Source organism: Thunnus thynnus, chromosome 17 (assembly GCF_963924715.1).
Source record: "Thunnus thynnus chromosome 17, fThuThy2.1, whole genome shotgun sequence".
NCBI classification, from domain to species: Eukaryota; Metazoa; Chordata; class Actinopteri; order Scombriformes; family Scombridae; genus Thunnus; species Thunnus thynnus.
In genome coordinates this window covers 23,122,325-23,143,442 of record NC_089533.1, presented here as the reverse complement: position 1 = coordinate 23,143,442, position 21,118 = coordinate 23,122,325, and the positions used below count along the sequence as shown (strand labels likewise).

General features: G+C 40.5%; 1 protein-coding gene across 3 annotated transcripts in view; it reads left to right on the top strand.

The window, feature by feature from the left end:
• ntn1b (netrin 1b) overlaps positions 1-21,118 on the top strand; it is a 45,396-nt gene that overhangs the window by 2,306 nt on the left and 21,972 nt on the right. The window lies entirely within an intron of this gene.

Sequence of the window (21,118 nt, the reverse complement as noted above, 5' to 3'; positions counted from 1 at the left end):
TTTGAATTTAGGCCTAAAAATTGCAAATAGTTTAAATAAATTGTTATATATTATCTTTATCATAATGGCACCAAAAAGATATTAAACCAAATACACAAAATCTTTTAAACAATGTACTTTATAGCGTCATATTTCCTGCCTGCTTAGAAAAATAAGAAATTTTAAGTGTTATTTCCCAAGCTGCTGACTGTATAATTCGCTCAATAACAACACTCTATGCACTTTGTAGACCCCAGATTTTTATCAACATCCTGACTAAATTCCCGAATAGAAAAAAAGGGCAGGAAGTCATTTCAACAAACAAGTGCGCCTGTCCGAATGCGTAATTGCGTTTTGACCGGTGTTTCCGACTGTAGTAGCGGTTTAATAGGAAGGAAACGTTGCAGCTGGAGAGATAGACTGCTGGGGCGTGTTGTGTTTCCATAAGCAGGTGCTATTACAGATTGGATGGGTGATTAAGGCGGTTTTATTGACATTTTTGGCACGTAGAGTATAAACTGCCACTTTAGAGCCTTTCAGGGAGGAGGACAAAGCGCGAGGTAATTTGAAGCCAGATCCAAGTTTTTATTCGGAGCGAGTGTATTAGCTGTGATGCTTATTTTCAACACAGCAAGGGTGGGGGGGTGAGGGGTGGGGGGCTTATATCAACAGCTCAAGCCCCCTGAGCTCCAGAGAACCAAACCTGGAAAAGTAACAAGTTCCGACAATGCCACGGTTTGCTCAACCAAACGGAACAAGTGAACAAGTTGTTCCCCTTGGCCTCCGCCTTTCGCCCCTGCAAAGCCAGCATGTGAGTGTATTTTACTAAAACAAAAGGTTGTCACTTGTGGCATCCATCTCGCTGTCAGTGGGAGGCCCCCCTTTCACCATCTCGCTTTTTGTGTGTGTGAGCGGTGTCATCAGATAAAACCAGACCGAGCTTGTCTCCCAAAGAGGAAATAATAAGGGTGGCCTGACACCTTAGCATGAAAGAAGACCCAGGGGAGGGGTTGTTTCCATTGAGCGGTGGGTCCATACGGTCTGGCAGTGGGGATGCAGAGTGGTTGGTGCTAATGATCTGTCTGGATTTCTCCTCTCTGCTATAAGACATGAAGATATTGAGAGAGGAGTGAGTGAGTAAGGTGTGGATATGGGAGAGTAGTTGGTTTCACTAGCTGGCCGCAGGCATCAAGGAAGTAAGACAGAGTCAATTTCCCATGGCTTTGCATGCAGGGTTGCCATCATTTTGTCAAGAGGCATTTGTGTTGGCAACAGCAACCTTCACATTCCTATCAGCTGTAACTGCATGACTTACAAATATGTTCATGAAACATGCAAACGAAAAGCTGTTTAACATGATGATGCATGATCACGTCTGACCTGTTGAGCCATAATCAGTTATATGAAGGAATGAATAAGGTTGAGAAACACACATATAGTGACACGTCAGGCCCTCCTGTCCCAGGCAGCTGCTTCATATTCTCTCCGTGTTCAGCGTAGCACTGACCCCTGACAGTCAGGCCCCCTCTCCTCTCCGGCCTGACTGATGGGCTGTGAAGGGAACTGTGGGAAACTTTTGCTTGCCAAGTGGGTTTTGAGGCGAGTTTAAAATGGTAGCCTCGGCTGCTCATACATGTAATTTTGCACTTGTTCAATTTCGACTTTGTTTTTGCTGTCGCCCTGCCATGCGATGTCCTGTTTTATAATAGCGGCGAGTCAGCTGGAGGTTAAATCGGTCTTGTTTCTTTAACACTTTTGATGTGCTTTCAGAGCGCAGCACCTCCTCATGCCTGTCCTTGCGGCCAGCGGGCTTTTATCTGGCCGTAGTGTAATGTGTATTTGATAAGAAAGACATTTTTAAAGAGAAACTTGTAATTTCAGCAAGCGATCTTGTCTTGTAGATTAGAAATCTGTGCATCTTTCATCATAAAGTCACTTGCTTTGCGCTCCGCTCAAAGTGTTTGGCATTTATTAAACCTACAGAGAAATGTTTGCAAGGAAGATCCGACATGTTTGCCACCCACAAGGTAGCTGAATTAGGATATGATTGTATCAATTGCCTACTGGCTCTCTTCCCAGTCTGTGCAGCACATACTCCAACAACTCTAAAAATAGAGAGAGTGCAGAATATAAAAATCTTTAAAGAACTCAGAGGTTCGGTAATAAATATGGTGGAAGAGATTTGAAAGCACAAACACATGGAGGCATTTTTAAAATCAGTACTATAGCCGCTTATAAGTCTTGTAATGAGTCTAGACACATGATCAGCCAAGGCAAGACTGCCTTTAGAAAACAGATTATTTTCCTTTTTATACTACAACCCACTTGCATGACAGCAGCTCAGAGAGAGAGGAAACACAGGCAGGAAGAAACCAGACCCTTATAGTACAAGACACCACATTTACGAAACCACTCCACATCTTACATCGACATTCCTGTTTGCTTTACAATTGAGCCATGATGTTGGTTTGAAGATGTAGGCCGACGGCGTCTCTGTGCCGGACTTTTCTTTGTCTGTGTTGCTGACTTTGACTACTGACACTGTTTTCTGCTGATGGTGAATGTGCCGCCCGCCTTCTCCTGGGTTGCCAGGTTGGTCCAAGCCAGGCCTGTTAACCATCTGGGTCTCATTTCAGCTCAGCAGCAGCAGCGCATGTGACGGCAGAGAGGAATTTCTGTAAAGCATGATGTCATAGATGTTCTTGTAATAGAAGTCGCGCTGTCTCGCTCGTTCTTTGGTGTACCGGTTCCTTCATTCTCGTCCCTCTCTCCTCCTGTTTCTCCCGTTTCTCGCTCTCCTTTGTCATTCTGTGGCCCGTCGCTGTGTGCCAATGCCAGAGGATAGAGGCAGCCATTTCCATTTAATTTGCAAGCCGAGACATATTTGAGGGTTTTGATTTTTCACATGAATTTAGTCAACAATAGCCGGAGGACACCACTATTTCTGGGGTTGTTTTTGTTGTGTTGACTTCTGTTTTGATGGGTTTCTGCATTTAAATACACCACCATCATATATTGTACAATACAGTATTGAAAACAGCCTGCGCGTGCAAAGTTTATGTGTCATAATGAGGAGTTATGATGAAGATGCTGCAAGGTGGTTTGGGATGAGACTGATTATGTTCAACAAAAAAGCCTCGGTTCAATCCCCTTGACAGCAAGACACTGAGTCCTCACCAGCTCAACAGGCTCTGATCTTTGGCCTCACTCTGGAAGGCAAAGAAAAAGTTCTTCATGGGGTTTAATAAAGCAGAACAGCCACATTCAGTAAAATCCAGTAGTAAACATATAAAGACTTTGGTCACGCAGGGGAAAAAACTCATCTGAGAGGAACATTTCCCTGAATGCGAGAAAACACAGAAATGAAAACAAATAAATGTGATTGTTAGCGTCTTGCTCTTGTTATGGGTTGTTTGTTTGGATCCCCACTAATGATTAACAGGGTAACAGTCATTTTCCACCATGGGTTCACAACAAGCTTAACAACATTACAAACTTCAGATGTGCAGTGCAAACAGTCTAAATAAAACCGGATCACAACACAAGATTACATGGAAATAGTAGTTGAAGTACTGAGGAAGAAAATAAGAATAAACAAAAAAATGTCAAAAAACAGATACTAGGTTAAAACAACCTGGAGTGGTTAATAGGAAACAGGTGTGTTGCAAGTTAGGAAACATTTAGGAACATTTTTGGCATTACGGTACAGCAGCATGGAAAGTCAGGCACCCTTGAAAATCCCATCAGGACCAGAGTGCCAGTTAGATGGACTGATGAGTCTCAGTCAACTAGAACATGTCAATTCTTGAGTACAGCTCAGGGGCACTGGGGTGGGAAATACAAATGGTTTGACCAATGGGAGTTCAGAGAAAGTAAATGCAGGTCAGGAGGTGGTCACCTTAGAGCCAAAATATATTAAACCAGTCAGTTAGTTTCAATCTGCAAAATCAAGTATAAAGCAGACTCATGCACTTATTCTTGTAAACATGAAAATTGTATGGAACTTTATCAGCCAGCTGACTCACTGAAACTATTAGGACTCGTATGACAGCCTCGTCTGGAGAAAAACTGACCAAAACAAGAAACAGCAAACCGGAGACGCATTTTATGGAAACTGTGACAGAAACCACTGTCACTCACAGAGGTTGAGGCAAATTTTGTTGTTACTAATGCTGGCCTTATACCAAACAACTTTTTAAGCAATTTCACAGTCACAGACAAATTTCCAATGTCAGAATAAAATCACAAGTGTTTTGCTAGATTTGTTTGTGGTGTGCTCCTGTCATCTCGATCGTTTGGTGTAAGGTGGTCATATAAAACATCAGTCCGAGTTGTATAAAGTATTTTTCATGTCTTGACGTTCCAATAAAATCAAACATGTTTGATATTACTTGAAGTTTTTAGTCTTGGCTCATGCAAATAGTTAAGATTAAATAATATGAACATTGTGAATAACCAATAGGTGCACTCTCTCCAGCACCAAACAGGAAGCAGCAAACCGGGTAGATAGCAAACAAGGTGGGGGCTCCTTGCCGTCCCTGTTCTGTCAACCAGGGTTGTGGCTTCTCTTTTTCTTTTTGGCTGTTTTTTTTAGAGCAAACCAATGCACACACAAGGGCAGATGTGGCCAAAAGCTTCTTTTGTTTCTGCTCCACAGTTTTTCTTCTTGTAAATTTCCACCAGAAGCAGGATGGGAAATAATCTCAAAAGGAATCAAGTTGTAGTCTTGCAAATAGTGACTATGCATAATCCCCAGTCTTTGCAAAATCAAGACATATTGTCTTTAGATGTGAGAGGACGTCAGACTTTAGTCTTTTAAAAGTCTTTTCAAACTCTTCAGTGTATGGTAGGCATTACTATTCTCCAAATCAGTCACAGTGAAACCGCTAAAGACTTTGTCTGTATGTGACATCACAGTATAGAGCTGGCTTCTCTGTTCCAGCTCATGTTCACAAAGTCACAAAGATGGTCTGAAATTTGTAAGAAAAATAATTTTATTTTGTTTTTGCATAGTTTTACAGGAAACTACAAATCAGCTTTTTTTGCATTACTGCTGACCATCTTCAAAGCACACAAACAATTTGATTTTACATAAAGATAAAGTTAGAGACCTTAACTATACTTCAGAAAATTAATTGACTTTATTACCAGTTTTGTATCTTGTGTATTCCTGTAGTTCCATGCACTGATTCATGGAGCTGATGTGAAGCTCCAACACCTGAGATTTTAATGCAAAAAACAACAAATTCAAATTACTTTTCAAAGTATTTATTCATTGTTTGTTTTGTCTCATATCTCATAATATGTGAGAAATGCCTTAGGGACTGTATGAAAATGATTAGGGTGGGGAGGGGAGTTTAACGTTATGTTTGACTTAAAAAAAAAAAAAGGCCACCCCCGATTTGAAAAATAATACAGCAGTACTGAATTGGTTCAAAGAGTTGAAGCACAAAGAATTTAAGATGGTGTACATCACTCTATGCCAAAACATGATAATGGAACAATAATGTTCATATAGCCACCAATCACACATTAAAAAATTGCAAATGTATTTCTTAATATAAAGCCGCTGAGCAAACATTTATTACTGACACAGAATGAATGAATTGGGCCCAATGTGTCATCCTTAACTTGAATTATATCATTGGCCAACTTATTATGACATATTTAAAATTTTTCCTTTTTGTGAATTTGGGAACGAATGTTGGTGGAGATAATGTTTTAATCATCCATAGTATTCAAGTGTATTGTGTGTTTCTCAAAACGAACATATTGCCCCTATGAGCTACCAGTTGATTAGGACTAAACATAAAAAAAAAAGATTGACCCACTTCCCATCATCAAGAAAAAACCTCCCACTTTTCTGACCTCTTTCCCCCCTAATAATTTTTAGACAGTCCCTTACACTTGCTCTTATAGACTCAGAGAAAACCCTCTTCTTTTTGTTTGTTTCAGTCACCATAACCTTAAAGGTGCGATATACGACAATTAGCCCCACTAGATGTCGCACTAGAGCAACAGCATCTCAGACCAAAACAAATGTGTGTGTTATTTACTCAATTACATATGAAAAAAAAATGAAAGTGGCATCTGAACACACGGCTCACGAAACTCAGATCAAATTGTCAAACTAGGCGGTGCTGATCAAATATGGACCAAGATTCTGTTACTATTGCCTATTTCTTGCCACACATGTTTTCAGATATATATTTTAGTGCACTCTTTACTTGTAATATGAGAACGTTTGTGACCCAGCATGTTGAAGACAGACGCGGGAGGACAGGGAGGGACTCACATGCACTAACATGCAGTCGGACTGGCTTCCAAGAGCTTGGATAACAACACACACAGAGGGAGTGTGACTTCATTCTCTGTTCAGGACGCCATTACTTCACTATAACTTCACATAGCAAATAGTTATTTGCTGACATCTAGTGGGGCTGAATGTCGTATATTGCACCTTTAACTGAGTGTTGGCTGCGTGGATGGTGGGAAATTAATCTTAAAACTTACAATATGTTTTGGAATAGTGTTAGGAATAATAAAAAAATATACACAATTTGCACAGTTAATGGGCTAAAACATGCACAAAGCACCATGCATTCCTTTAAAGACATGGAACAATGGACTTCACAGACCCCCTGGGTTCTCTGGCCCTCCTTCATAGTGAGAACAGCTTAAAAACATGACAACTAGACATGAGAGGGATTCAGTGTCTTGCATAATAACGCTTCAACATGAAGGATGTTACAGGGATTCTTGTCCAGTTGAGTATTGATTTCCTGACACGTTCCTTACATTTAAAAAGCCGTGCTAAAAAAATACATGTCTGTGCTTAAGAATTAGGTTGATGATCACATGCACTTGTCATTTTAGGACACATCCTACAACACTCTTTAATTTTGTCACGATGTCTCACAAATGGAGAACAATACTTCTAAAATTACTCTGTCCCCTCCAGTCTTTCTTACAACATAAGCCTGTGACTTTGGTAAGAGGTTTCTCTGTATACAACCAGACCATAAAACAAAGAGATGTATTTTGGGGATCTCAAAAAAAAAAAAATCTTATGCTCTGCTAGAATCCAGTGTCCTCTGGGTAAAGACTGCATGTTTTGAGGATTTTGTTTTGTTGAGCTCATAATTCAAGACAGACATGAGCCATTTGAGCCAGAAAGGTTTCACTCAGGCTTTTAAGAGCATACTGAAAAATCTTGTTCTGTTATGTTGTGGATGGCGGTTTGGAGAGGTGACTCAGTGTTTTGAGAGGAGTGCGTTAGCTTTGATTTAATATCCTTCATGCATGGACTGTTGGACATCGTAGTATGAATGTTGACCAGTATGGAACAGAATACAGTGAGTTTATTCGACACACAGATCATTTAACATTTGACTAAAACGTGAAAACTATCTGCTGACTTGAGACACACATGCTCTATGACATATTTTGTGTGCTGATTCCCTGATTGTGTCATCATTATTCACACAGTGAAAAGCAGAATTGACGCATGTTGTGTCATTACTAGGGATGTGGGTAAATTATTCAGAATTGAACTGATAATGACCTCTTAACACAGCAGAGTTTTAGGTTTAATATTCAGACATTCAACGAGGTTCTTCCTCAATATGTTTTCTTCAGATTTCTTCAGATGTGCAGTGCAGGATAACGCTTGACAGATGTTACAGGTGTTATTTTTACATCATGATCCAATATTGAAGCTTGGTATCTTGTGAACTTGACAGTAGAGTGAAACTGATGAGTTGAATTTAGGGACCGTCTTAAAAGTGCATGCAAAATGGCCAAGAGAGCTTTTCAGATTTTGTCAATAGCTTTCTCGATACTTTAAACCACCTTTATTTTCATGTGGGACTCGCATGTACAACTTCCATTTAAATTTAAAATGATGAACTTTGACCCAATGGCCTGTTTTTTGTAAGTAGCTTAGATTAGTCATTTTTAATCAGAGACACGTCAGACCAAACATGAATCCAACTGGTCCTTCTTCCGTTATAAACACAGCCCGTCATTAATCATGAAATATGGCCCATTGTTACCTTCCACTATTCATTTCCACCCAGACCATTAACAGTTACACAGCTTTTATTTAGACTCAGTTAAGTCTTACTTTTTTTTTTTTTTAATTGAGGTTCAAATACAAATCAAGTTTTGATTGTTGTTTGATTAATTTAGGTACATGGTTTAAATGTAATGTTATTTTCAATCTTTTTGAGCAGCTAAACTTATACATACAGTACATGTATGAGAAATGGGAAATGAAGGCAGTAAAAACATTGCAAGACAGAGAACTAAGCCAGTCATTTTTTATTCACTTTGGATCAAGTCACCACCCCTCTCTGGTATAAATCTGAATAAAGATACAAATACAGAATTTTTGTGACTTTAACAGATACGGATGGTAGCTCTGTGTTTCAGTGCTACTCACTGAAGCACTTATTTAGTGAGTTTGTGTGAACTGTGTCCTAAAATGCAATGCTGTTATTTGGGCTTCAGCTCTGTTTGTCTGTGCACACTTAAACACAACAGACAACACCGTATGATGCCATAAATGGATCCTGAATGGCTGGGACAGTTCAAATTGTTTGTTTTCCTGGCTGTTTATTTTTATCTGTTCATGGGGCTCCACATTGTTGCCTGTGCCAAGATGAAATGGATGCACATGTCTGTGCGTATGTGTGGATGCTCAACCCTTTGTGTCCACCGTCTGTCTACATGGAGCAGACGGGGGCTTCCAGGGTGGCATCAGGACCACCTAGTGCGTGCGCATCGAGCCCCTTTGAGGCGCTGAAGCCGGGCAGGCTGGGAATGATTAATGGGCCAGCGGAGTGACACGCTCCGCAGCTCCGCTTCAGACCCCCAGCCAGCTCCCCTGCTGCGCTGCCACCCGACACAGCCAGCTCAGTGACAGCACACAACACACGTCCTCAGTGTCACTTACCCAGCTTTACCCCCAGTGCCACTTACCCCTCTCCCCCCAAAAAGCATTAAGGAACTCTGCAGTGGAGGCATAGCTAAGCTCCTTTGGCTGGTACTATCCTCCCTGCTGCGCTGTCGACACAGGGGTCTTTTTACTAGAAGACAAAGACAACAACTGACAACTGGATCAATTATAGTAGAATAAAGTCTTGATCCCTATTAGCATGACATTTACAGTAGATCTGCTGGAAGAATCTTGCTGTTTTAGGTAAATAGTTAATAGTTTGGAGCCTTATGTGAGGTTTATTTTTATTCCACCCACCCGTGATAACTCACTAACATTATGTAAATCAAATGTGACTGCTGTTTAACCACCAACCAACCATCAGGAATGTCAGCTGCTAATTACCCCGCTCCTCTTTTCATTAACAGCCACTTATCTCCAGAACTCTTTAAAACAAACAACGTGCAGACATAATAAGCCCGCCTTGAGAAGGAAATGGAGTTGTTGGTTCCCGTTTCATATTTATTTTTCCATATAACTTCTGCGTGGGCCTCTCCAGTAGTCTCTGTTGCTCCATAATGGATTTCTACATCCCATTGTGCTCTGCCTCCATCTCTCACATACCCCAGTGACCAATTCTTCTCTGAGAGAGAATGAGGAACCACTTATTGGATTTGAGAGGATATCCAGCAGGATAGATAGAGGAGAAGGGAGCACGCTGGCTACCAGACATCGGTCCCTACATGACTATAAATATCCCAGGGTTCCACGTCTGCTCAAAGGAGGGAAAACCTGGGGATTCATCAATTGCAATCCTCCCTTTGCACACGGTGTGTTGGTGTGTATGTGATTGAGGCAGACTGGGAGCCCAGAATCATCCACAGGCAGGAGGATTAAGCAGCCTTCCAGTCTCCCATAACTCTCCCAGTCTGAGTGGGCATGTAGACAGAGCAGTCCGCCTGTTCACATCCTCTCCTCATCTCTTGTCCAGGTCACCACGGCTACTGTGGAGCAGATGGTTCACAACACCTTCACTCACACCAAACAGTAGAAAGTGACTTCCTTCCTCTCCCGGTCGACGGAGCTCTATCCTTGACGTACAGCATATCAGACGGTTTCCTCCCTTAAAACTTTGGGTGCTGAGTGTATGATGTAAACTCAGGCAAACAGCTCGTAGCATGCAGACATCTGTATATATGTGTGTGTGTTGTGTATGTGACATGTGGTTTATTTACACAGACAGTGAGGCTCAATTTCTCATGATAGCGAGTCAGAGATAACACGGTGTATCTGGTTCCCACTTTGGCAGGCAGCTGGGAAAAAGAATGACCTCAGAGCAGTGAGCCCAAAGACCATGTTAGATTACACTGTGATGTACAACAGCCCCGGAGTGCCTGGGCTCTGTTACAGCAGGTTTTTATGTTCTGGAGTGACAAGAACAGATCTGAAAATACCTAAACAATGGACCAGTTACACTGAGCAGAGGGTAGTAGAAGATACAGATGTAGCTGAAATGTTTGGCTAAATATGCATATTAAAAAACTGTATTATGAACATAGCCTTCCCATTACAATGATGTAGCATTGCACATCCATAAAGTTGGAGGACATGTGAGAGATAGATTAAAAGAAGAATAGCTAAATAGATGCAGCAGAGGCCATAATATCCTGACTTTCATGGCCCCTAAAACACTGGATCCTACAATTCCCACAATGCAACTGGATAGTGTCATTTGTTAGACCTCCCTCCCTGTTAACACCCACATCTTTCAAAATCTTGCCCCAGTTTGTAACACAGATTTGAAGTTTTTTGTGAATTTTAAGTCTTTCAAGTTTAAGTAAGCTTAAACTGAAATCCCCCGAATGACATCATCATTCATCATCATCAATGACATTGAACTTTGGAAAGTTCCCTTTGGAAACACAGAAGACATCATACAACTGGCTTCACCAGATGAGTAGTACTCCCCATGATGAGTAACCTGAGCTTGATGTGAATTAGTGAAGTGCCCCTTAAAAGCTGATAATTAGTCTGTAATGAATGAAAGTGAATGAGTGCTTTGATTGACAGCAGAGGCCACTCGTACAGGATGTGTTCATTAATCCAAGGCTCTGCATAGCATTTGTTTTACTCTTTAATCCTGTAGTTGAAGGTTCACCGGGTTCCTGCTAAGATCGCCAGGGGTTTGCGTGCTTCAGGAAGAACCAAGCCTTTTCCTTTTCAGCTCAATACTATGTCCTGGAAGCCACCTAGCAACCAGCACAAACTTTGGGATAAAAATGAGCGCAGTAGTAAGAAAATCTTTGCAATGTCCTCTCAATGTTTCCATAAAAACAATCATTAACTATTAATTCCCTAACTTTTTCCTTCCTATCTGGAGAGTATGTGACCATCGTGGTCAGTCTGTGCCATTTTTTCCTGAGGTGAGCTGGTGTTCTTCCGACGTCCTCTGTTTAGTCACATTATGAGCTGAACACCTGCTTTGATTTGTATAGAGAGAACGCACTATATTACTGCAAGTAATCCAGTGATACTTTAGTGATTACTCACATCTTTGAGACTGTAATGTTACTCACAAAAATTGAATCCTTATGTCCTTTGGTTTGCCTGCTTTCTTTCCATTTCCACCTACCTGAATATAAATTGGAAAAAAAAATGCACTTAAAAGTAGCTTTGCTTGTTGAGATATAGGGTTAATGTTGATGCAATCTCACACAGGAGGGATATTTTTGACATGGGGATGTGGCTTGTTATAAATAGGTCATTGGAGAAAAGAGGAGAAAAGCACAATAAACATGCCCAAGAACGATGGATTGTCACCTCAGCTTTATGATTTACAGCCTAGTGGCTTCCTGCCTCTCTCCCCTATTCCCTCTGCACGGGGAAACACAGCGGTGAACGCGCGTGCCGGAGTGTTAAAATAACCTTCCTGCTCTGTGGGGAAGATTTGGACCTCAATCTAACATCGTCCAGCAAAGTCCTGCAGCGACGTGGCCCTGTTTAGATGTTTAGTACAGGTTTAGTCTGGAGAACGTCCCTCCTGACCACAAGCTCAATCATGCTGCTTTCATGCTATGTCAGGTTTACTGTAAACAATTCAGGTCAGCCTCAAGGTAGTAATTACAGTAAGGATAGGTGGGTGATTTTTGAATGTCTCTCAAGTGCATCAACACTCAAACCAAAATTGTCTGAATTTATTCATCAGATACAACAAGGCATTTACAGTAATTTAGACAATTTGTTTCAAAGGGTGCACCAGAAAGAACCACCCACACATTTAATGTCATACCATTCTTTCCACCTACTAACCTTATTTGCCATGCTGAGTAAACTTGCATAAAGAGCTCCTGCATCCCATTTTAACAGCATGAAGACTTGTTAATGTCCATCCTGACCTCTAAATGTTGAAGTGAAAGACAATTATGTGGCTCTTGGCAGTGATATCTGCAGAGGAAATGGTTGTTATGTTCAATGTTATGAATGTATAGCAATCTCCTTAATTACTAGACGGGATAAATGAAAACGTTTGTAAAGAAATAGGTAGCTAATAACATGAGACATTGTGCATTTAGACTTTAAAACAGTGATTCCCCACCAGGGGCTGCATGAAAAGACTGTGGAGTAGCTACTACAAGCGAGCAGAGAAGTCTAAACAGTAAGCTAAAAGTAATGGATAAATGGTTGAAACAGATAGCATAAAGTAATGAATAAATAGTTCAAATAGTTAGCTAAAAGTAAGAGGTACATTGTGAAATAGCTGAGAGCAATGGATTTATGGTTCAAATTAGCTAAAAGTAACCTGTAAACAGTTGAAATAGTTAAAAGTAATGGAAAAATGGTTGAAATGCTAGCTAAAAGTAAACACTTAAAATAGAAAGAAACTGAATAAATGGTGAAAGAGAGATGCTGTTTCTGGAAGTGCTTTTCCATTATGTATTCCCATCTCAGGTTTTTCAACGATATACAAATGTTACTGAACATAAAAACATGGGACTCTCCTAGATAATGTAACAATCCTATAGGTTTATGTTAGAGTCAAATTGGGCATAGCTGATGGGTCTGAATACTACAATACCCATGAGCCATGGCCGCCTTTGCTATGGAGAGGAAGCCAGAGGGGTGAATCAGAGCAGTAGCAAATTCAAAACGCTTCATTGTTAAATTAATGAACAAAAACCTGATTTATGCAGATTTTATTGTCAGTTTTTTCAATACGTATCTTTTGCCTTCCATAAGTGGCGCACGTAAAGCAGAATTTTAAGCTCAGTGATTGGATGTTTCTTGTAAAAATGTGCCTAGTTTACCTCTCCCCCAGAGTTTTTACGTACACAGGCTTTTACATTCAACTTTTTATCAAAGAACCAGATATTTATTTTGTAATGCAGTTTTTCATCTGTTGTTTGGATGATTCAGTTGGGAGAGTTTCATGCAGGCTCAAGCTGTAGAAGTGCTCCAACTGTGAGTCATATAACATAATGCAACTTTTACTTCCTGAACAAGGACTGCCTGAAATAGCACCTCCCACTTTGCTACTCTAGAGCTAAAAGTAATGGATGGTTGAAGACGGTTAGTTTCTGCCACTTGTAGTACAAATGCAAAAATTGACCAAACCAACATGAACACTGACAATTTAAAAACAGTTCAAATGAACCTTTCTGGAACATGACAGGTGGTGATGAAGGGGCACCTGAGTTCATCTGACAGGGCTGTGAGGATATGACTGAAAAAAGAAAGGCTCGGACCAACTGCTTTAAAACACAGTTGTATCCATGCAATACACCTACCCACATGCAGCAAAACTTCCTTTTAGAAACAGAAAAGGGGGAACAGAATCTGCTTATCAAGCTTAATGACCGTGGACCTTTTCATCACCTTTCCCATAAACTTGAGGAAATAAACTTGGAGGAAGGAAAGGAGCAGCACTTCTGTCAGCCTGTTTCCACACCTACACTGTGGGAGCACTCCGGTCCATTCATGAAAATATACAAGGCATCAAACAAAAACACACAGATATATCAGAAATTAATAAGCCTTTATGAGTTTATTACTCAAGAGAATATTTTAACAACAGTCACAGCAGGCATGACGCAGTTGCATGTCTGTTCACACACACACAAACATAAGCACACACACTCAGAGTAAAAAGGAAGTATTCCCCAGTCAACGCCCTGAGCTCCTGCCAACCAGTGACAGCAGGATGTTCCTCCACCAATCCATCAGCTTTGTGCTTTAATTGGTCATTTTAAGTCCAGTCTTGTTTCCTCCAGTGGTCACTCAGGAAGCAAACCTCACATTTGATAAATTAACTTGTTTCAAGATTTGGCTAAATGTTGCATATAAACACAAGAACTCGGATGTGGGGAGGATCAGGTGTGAGAGAGATGCTGAGAACAGGCCTGGACATCAGAGGAAAAGCTAAATTAAAAAAAGCTCTAATAACAACACGAAAGTACATGCTCTCCCTTACACTCCCTTTTCCCCTCTTCTTTGTGCTATTCTTTCTCATTTTCTCATGGTATTGTTGCTTTATTACCAAGTTTACAGTATAGAAAGACAAGACAAATGGCCGATAGAAAACGGGTGACATGCAACAAAGGTCCCAGGCAAGTTTTTCAACTGGATTGATGCAATTACACGGCATACGTTCCAGCAAACTGAACCAGCAGTACGCCCACTCCCGCCTCTCCTGGACCGCTCCCAACCCTGCAACAAGAGGATAAATGGGCTGAGATATGCTGGCCATTATGCATTATTATTCATAAGAGAGGGTGTGTTGTCGTTGGCACCACCTAGCAGCGGCTGTTTAGAAAGAGGAGTGAATAACTCTGGTCATTACTGATTGCACAATTACACAATGTTGCTGCTACAAAATGTCAGGTCTTTTGTCTTATTTGTAAAAGGGGTCATGGTAGGCTCACATGCTGTGTTTCATTGTACTTACAGCACATGTAGTACACTGTGGCGGTATCTAATAAATATACAATCCAATATAACTCAGATACATGTTATTGTATGTGGTACTGAGCCTGTACAGTCAGTATGTAAATCAACCTGGCATCATTAAAGCCTACTGTTCTTGTTAGAGTTGTCACTAACAAGTCATTACCATGGCCCACACACATTATTACTAGCTAATCTTAAATTTCATTTTCTAATGGTGCATTGCGTGAGCTCATGTCACATTGCATTACCTAATGACATATACTGCACTGAGAAGGAGCTTGGAGTGCTACTTTGGCCAGGCTTACTTGGGTGGCTGTTTATGTTGAGGCAGTGCATTCCCCGTTCGCCAGGCAACCGAACGGTTTACGAGCAGTTACTCACACAAAAGCATGGGGCGGGCTGATTGCTCAGCTAATTGATCTCCACCAGAGATCACAGGGCTGCGCTCGTAAAGAAAGGGAACGCCTCCCATGACATCAGCGCATGCTGCCTGGCAAGACAAGGCGTGCAAGTCAGGGGAGCGACTTATTCCCACAGTGAGAGAGAAAGTCTGCAGAGAGTGTTTCATGGAAAGCACATACACACATAAACATACACTCATATATGCAACTATTAATCAAGAGTTATTTAGTCTTCTGCTACAGGACAAGAGAGGTTGGAGATTTTTAGAGTATTAGACCTCAGAGAAATAAAATAATATAAATATGAGCTGCAAAAGTTTGCAATGGCAGTGGACTCTTGAGGGAAGTTTCAAACAAAATGTTGATAATTCTTAATACCTGCAGGGGAATTCCATCAGAGGTCAGAGGTCAGACTTACCAAGCTCCAAGCGAGCTGATTGGTATTTATTGTCTTCCTCAAGGACACAGGAGTGATGTGACCCAAGATGAGAGCTTGAGCTCAGGTTATCCAGTCAAAGAGGTCTTCCTAAACACTCTGCCCCCTGATGCCCTCCTTATAAGAGACTAAATCATATGTGGAGGAATAATGAGTAAAGCACCATTGCATCATCTATATTTTATTTACCATTTTATTTTGTACTGGAGTTGCCATATCCTTGTTGTGGTTACAGGGATTAAGAAGAACTTAAAGTTTTCAGGTATCATTTCTGATCATTTCAACATGCAAATCAGTTTTCCTCTGAATTAGCCTGGCTCTGAGCAGATTTGTGAAATAAGGACATATTTCATTTGATCTTATCTTCTAAAAACATTTTTTATGTTTCTATTCAGCCTGGCTTCTGGTATCTGACATATGGCTGACGATAAGATCATTTTACACCTACGCTAAGGCTAAAAGTGGACAAACAGATTTTTACACAGATGTAGGAACGTGCTCAGGCTTGGGTGAAGTGGAAGACTGAGATGGCTTTAGATAGCCTTTCATCAAGGGGAAAACTCAATTCATTAGCTCAGCTTATACCTTTTCATTTCTTATCTGGTCTCGGGGCACAAAGTGCACTCTTGTGTGGTTTGGCAGCTCCTCAGAGGTGAAAGGTGAGCTGAGTGATGGGTCATTATGTTTCTCTGTGGGCTGTTATGGTACCAGAGCAGACACGACTCCCCACAGGGAACAGAGGTGTTGCTGCCAGATTGGCCATGATGGCATCATTAGACTGATAGCATCTGCCCTTATACAAGCAAGCAGATGCAGCTAAACTGCTCTGTTAGCCTCTGCCCCTGATGCCATTTCTGAAGCAGACAGCGATAATGGCTCTTGTCAGTTTTGCTTTGCTGTCACAGACTGTAAAAAAATCAATCTGATGTCACCTACAGATTTCTGAAAGGATGTTTTGAAACTTTAGATTTACCGTTTGCTACATCTGGTCAGTTGTTTCCGTTTTACATGAATAAGCCCAGGTTGACAAAATTGCATTGCCATCATGCTTGCCTATTAATTGCCAGACTTGTGATGAGTAATGTCCCAGAGTGACATGTCCGCTGGCTGACACCCTAAACCAGCCTGGGTGCTGCTAACTGGATCAGATTTTCAGCCCAAATCATCCCAAACTGATACAATCAACTTGAGTGGGTTGGCCACCTCGGTGTAGCCCGGAGACAACTGAATGTGATAGATTGAACATTTCAGCTTTGACATCTTTTGACATCGATTAAATATTAATTTTATTCTCTTCAGACACACATTTCTTGTGGAAAACATTTATTGACTATAGTGGCCTGAGTATCAGATATCGTATTATATTTGAGGACTATACATTTAAATATTCATTACATTAGATATTCTTTCTGATTGGAGATTGTACCGTTGTTACACTGGCTCCTATAGAGAGCGTTGCACTGTCCATTGTTTGTAGCCTTAATGTTGCTAGGCTAGTGAGTTTCTTATTCCATAATTATACTGAGTGTTTCTGACAGCTCCTGCAGCATATTTTTCTGCCATGAAAGAAAGAAATTCCCAATGATTGAAAACGGGTTGAAAGTGTCTGATGTTATGACTAAATCATCTGTCAAGCAGCCAAAAATTACCACTGGGACAGAATATGATGGACAGGAACTCTAGTCTGAAAAACGCTAATAGTCAGAGTAGATTATTGACCACGTGAGGTGTCTGACAGGATAGAGTGTGTGTTAGGATCTTGGGGAAACTTTATCAACAGGATTAGTCTGAAAGTGTCCGTATCTTCACCAACTCTTTCTCCAGATACAGGTGTACAGGTGTCACGAGCTGCTGTATAGTCACTTCAATACAGTCTGAGATTTTCGTGAAACCCACCATCTAGTGGCCATTAAAGGGGCTGCCTCTTAAAATGCTCTGGCTTTAACCTTCACTTGTTATTCACTTGCCACATCCACTCTACTGTATCTTTCCTCTGCTTTTGTCCTCAGTAATAACTATGAACTCTAACTGAGCAATACTGGCTAGTTTTGTTTAAAATATCTACATGCAACTATGTCAGCCATGCGTGATTGAAGCCTACGATTTTGCAACTCTTCATTCCTATGAAATTCATTCATTCCTAACGCAGCTTTTCATGATTACCTTCAACAGCGGAACTATTACTTGATGCTGCCCTTGCTTGGAATTGAAATCTGCATAATCTTGGCGCTCTGCAGCACATGGTTGCGTGCTCCTGTCCTAGAGGGACAACAGGAGCAATCTGAAGTAAACTGAATGGAATGATGTGATATAAATGTCTCGTCCACAAAGCTCTGGCATCAGTCCTGTTCAGCACTGAGGCAGGTGCACCAGAGTGAACCCAGTATTCTCCTTTTTCAAACATCCTCCTGCCTGTAATGTGTGTCTCATTAGAGCCACGTCACATATACTCACTCCTCATGTTCCCTTTCAGTTGTTTGTCTCAGCCATGCCATCTCCTCTTCTACTTGATCAAAGAGGGTCTTAAAATCATTCTTATGTTGGCATACTGTTTTGATGCTTTATTTGTTTATGTGACACCAAGGTGACGGGGTTTGCAATTGATGAAGCAGTCCTCAAGAGTCATTGCGTAAACCCGCTCCGTTTTGTGCGAGATAGAAATCTCCCTGTAACAGCTCCAATGGTTTTTCTTTCACTGTTTACATTTTTGCCTCAAGTGAAATCATCAAAAGCAGTCCGGAAACTTGTAAAAGTATTCATCATCTGGGGAGCTTGTCGGTCCTTTGTTGTTGTCCTCGCCCTCATCCAAATCACAGCTGCTGCAGTGATGTGTGATTGAAATATTTATTGTGGGAAACCTGCGTCGGGGGGAAGCAGCCTTGGAAGCAGCTGAGGGTGACGGATCATGGTACTTGCTTTTTATGTTTGTGCATTACCGAGTCAAACGTGCTTCTTCAGAAATTCCATGAATGTGTGTGACAGAAAAGCTTGTTTGTTAGAGTATTGGCTTCAATAAAGATTAGTCTTACAGCACCCTTTTAGAGTTTATGACGATGAAATACTAAACTTTCACAGCAGACATTTATGATTTATTTCCAGCCTTAGAGTATTATAACTATAGTGTGCCATGTATTTTTATGCAGTATGATGTGATCAGTGATGGTTTTATAATCCTAGAAAGTAACTACTTCCAGGGAATAAAGCATCACTTTGTCATGGATGGGTTTCAAGCTAGCCATGACTTCATCAATCAGAGCTCTATAAGAGTTTACCTTTCTGGTAACAGTTTAGATTACAGCTTGCAAATTAGAGTGCAGTTATTTAGTATATTAGTAGAGTATGTACCCAAAAGATATGTGTGGAAAAATGAGTTGATATTGCAATGAAATTAATTGTTATATCATTTATTTTAAAATTATGATACATTTACAAAATATATTCTTTAGGAAATAATAATGTTTTTAACTGTGGAGTACTTTTTATTGTTAATTTAGTGTACATCATTTTCGTACCTCTATAAAATAGTTCCGTGTATGTTTTTAAAATTATAATACTGGGGAAGAGAAATGTACTTTTGGGATGTTAGAAAACAACCTAGAGCAGCTTTTATGCCCTGTCATATGGCTACTGGTTGAGGTAAAAGATGTACACTATGACCATGACAAAACATTGAAAATGTGCAAGAAAGCTCCCTTATTATAGTGTGAGAGCTGTAAAATAAAGCCTTAGCTTAGTAGTTTCCTTATAGTATTTCAATCATACCTGATATTTACAGAATATCGACATTGTAAATCTAAAGCATTACCTGTTTTTTTAATACTGCAAAAAAAGGACATGATATTAATGAACTCTTTTGACACTTCGGTAACATCACCCACATATACTAGACAGGTGTTATGCAAGCATTGTATAATCTCTATATGCTGTGCAGTGAAACCTCAGAATCAGGTATATTTGATCCAACTTCAACAGCATATGTGTGTAAGAGCTCGGTCAAGATGTGTAGCGGAACAACTAAAAGCAAAATCTGCATCCCTTTGTAAAGAAACATGTGATACTGTCTAACACACAGGTACAGTTAGTTGCATGTATGTGTCTTTGAAATATCCAACCACTAAACCAACTGTTGTCATGAAAACACGGCGCTATAATCTGTTAAGTGTTGTCTTTTCTTCTGATCACAGGCTGCGATGAGAAGTGAACCCTGTTTGATGTGGTGTATGTCATCCGCTCATAATATGCGTGATTGTACAGGATTACACGCAGTGAGAGAGTAATTGGTCCTGCATAAACAACAGTTGAGCTGGAATTCAATCCTTGTCTGTCTCTGAAGAAGCGCTGCATTCTTCTCAATGCAGATCACACACAAACCTTGCACACACATGGTATGGTTAAACATCTGACACCTGTTGACAGGGTTGGTAAATTTCTGCCACTGCGGTGCCGCGTTCTTCAAACCATCCATAACCAAATTTCATCAGAGATCATCATGTACAGACGTGTGATTGTTTCTGAAGTGTGCTCTCCTCTGTAGACGGAGCGAAAAACCGCCTCCACCAAGCTGTGGGATGCGTAATTTCCACCCAATATGCACACCCACCACGGGCGCCTCCTTCGCTAAGCCTGATAGATGGCACTTGAACATAAATAGATTGGAATAGCATAGCTCTAAGTAGGCCCTCGAAACCAAATGAAAGCGGACCCAGAAAAGACACCTTGCTACGCTGGTTTGCAGTAACCATCCCTTCGAAAAACTCACTGCATATTTTGAATTTCAATGTTGTTTTTCACCAGAATACTAACATTTAAGCATTTTTGAGAGAGTAATTATATAGTAACGTATGTATTTTTGCACTCAGTGCTATTTTTCTGCTATTTATACTGTGTAACAATTATTTTGACTTTCCTTGGATTCCCTGTTGTTTTAGCCTCTAGTACTGTATTTTTTTGTCTCTTTCTTCACTGTTTTACCACTACTATTTATTCCAAACTGCTGCTACCAAAAACACATAATTTCCTGTGATCCAGATAAATTTACCTTCTGACACTGAGTTGGAGAAACACACATAGCAATGGTAACAGCTATCATGAGCTAGGTGTAAATTGAATTACTTTTGTGTCAGTTATCAGCAGAGAGAAACATGAAAATGTCAAACATTATTTGTTGTGTTTTGCAATACCATTCTAGGATTTCTTCTTATTATTAAAAAGAAGATATATAGGTAGAACTGAAATGAAATGTGGAAATTCTGGAAATTCAGACTCCATATACGTCTTTCAGTACTTATCTTCAATCTTTGAGCAGGTTTTTTTTATAAGTAGCACAATCTGTTGAATAACAAAACTAGAGTGTTACCTGTGCTCTGACTTTTCAACGGTACATGTATTTAGTTATTTAGCAAACATCTGACAGATGCTGCG